The following is a 2,267-nucleotide window of genomic DNA, read 5'->3' as shown; positions in this document are numbered from 1 at the left end:
GATGGATTAAAAGAAACAAATGAGTGACATCATCGAGGGGCTCTTAAGCTCATGCTTGGTCAGGAGAATTGTCTTTGGGCAGATCTCCTTCAATAGATCAGAATAAAGAATGTACATAGTGCCTTTTTCTGTTGGAACTGTATTATTTAAGAGTGCCTCTTGTTCCCGTTGGAAGAAATAAAAGTTGGAGTTTGTTTTCATAACTACTGGAGTGGTCTGCTTCGTTTCAAAGCGAGAGAGACTGTGTGGAGAGTGCTTGCAATAGCCTGTCAGCTTGGCGCTGGTCCCGACTCAAGGCCCTACTATAAAGAAAAATACTTTGTGTGGTCCCTTCCAATCAGCCAGGTACACAAAGGGGGATGCTGGGGAGAGAAGGAGCAAACATTGTATGGAAGGAAAGAGATATAGAGAAGAGGGAAATATTGATGGCAGGGTAAAGAAAGGGGGAAGAAACTGTATAGAAGGAGGAGGACGGGCCCGGATGGAAGAGGGGAGAGACAGGAGGGATATGTGATCAAAGGGGGAGGAGCTAAAAGAGAAGAAACTGGATAGAGAAAGGGGGCTGATGATGTATGGAAGGAGAAACTAGGAGATACTGATGGAAAGGGAGAGGGGGTAGCTGCTTTATGGAAGGGGGAGACAGAGTGCAGATACTGGATGGAAGAGGGGAGAGAAAGGAGGTGTTTCAAATGATCCAAAAATACATCAGTTCCCCATGTAACCTAACATTTACAAAGAAATTTTAGGAAAAAAAGTACCTCCCAGATTTAACCCGAGGTCTAAGCAGGAGGAAGGCTTTTCATCGAATTTGAGTTTGTCTGGTTACATTTGGGAACATTTTCAGAAAATATGACTTCATAATTATCATTTTTGTTTCTCCACCAATGATATTGAAACCAACAAAGTTAATCTTTTTGTTATAGAATCTTGAGATATCTCTAAGAATTTTGTAAGATCAAGACTGTCTTGAGTATTTATGTTATCTATTCCACCCTCCTGAACAACTCCTCTAGTACCACATGAAATATAATAAGCATTAACAATATCTTTATCATCAAGAGTCAACTGTAGCATGTCTTTAAAGTGCTGCATATTTTAAAGAATTTCCTAGGAGAGAGAAAATAAGTCTCAGGAAAGTTTAATAGTCTCAAATGAATTGCCCTTGAGGCATTCTCAAGTGCTTCCAATTGAAAATGAATCATAAAATTATCCTTTATGAATGATGCTTGTGCTGATTGACAAGTTTTAACCCGAGATTCTATTTTCACAAAGTTCTCCAACTTATTTATTCTTAAGTCCTATTCAGCAAATTTAGTCGAGCCTTCCTTGGTGAACTTACTATAATACATCAAATTCTCTTGTAATGACTTATCTATTTTAATTATAGCAAGCATTATGGGCCTCTTCTATTAAACTGTGCTAACAGTTTCTAGCACGGGGAGCCGCGCTGAATGGTCCGCACTTCTCCCAATGCTCATAGAGTTCCTCTGAGCTTCGGGTGCAGTGTGGGCTATTCAGCGCGGCTCTCTGCGCTAAAAACTGCTAGCGCAGTTTAATAGAAGAGGGAGTATATCTTTTAAGGAAATATCTTGTTCACCTGAGGCAGATTCATTCAAAGGAGAATAAGTAAAAGAAATCGGCGCTGGTACCTTAGCAATGCCAACTCTAGAAATTTCCAGCGGTTGAGATAAGACTGAAGAATCTTGATCTTTCACTAGTTTCTGTAGATTCGTAGCAGATCCAATTGTAGTAGAAATATCTAATTCCTCAACAACATGTTGTGGAAGTGGGGTAGGACCCCCCTGATGATAGAGAAAATTCAGGGAAAGGAGGGGACCTGGATATTAGTGAAATATTTGTAGAAATCAAATGTTTATCCATTGGTTCTTTAATTGACATTGGGGTAATTTTTCCCTTTGATCCTCCCTTTTCCCCATTTAGAGTGGAGCAGAGTCACACACTCAACGCTCAAAATTAGCTCCAAAGGGGCATATCCCTTTGCGCATAGGCGTCGGAATGGGGAGGGCCATGGCCTTCCCAAAAATTTCCCCTCTTGTAGGTGAGCCAGTGGGAGAGGGAACCCCCCACTTCTTGTGAGGCTGGGAGCTTGCTACCGGCCAGCGTGTCTCTATAACGTGCCCCAGCCGGCATCTATTCCTCCCCCCTTGTCCCTCCCGTATGCTCACCCACCCGCCATGTTTAACTTCATCAAAAAGCGCTGTACTATGTTGCTGCAGGCTTCGGCATCTTCTCTCCACTGCGGCCCG

Source organism: Geotrypetes seraphini, chromosome 1, assembly GCF_902459505.1.
Source record: "Geotrypetes seraphini chromosome 1, aGeoSer1.1, whole genome shotgun sequence".
NCBI lineage: Eukaryota > Metazoa > Chordata > Amphibia > Gymnophiona > Dermophiidae > Geotrypetes > Geotrypetes seraphini.
The sequence above is the reverse complement of the archived record's forward strand: the minus strand, read 5'-3'. Positions refer to the sequence as shown.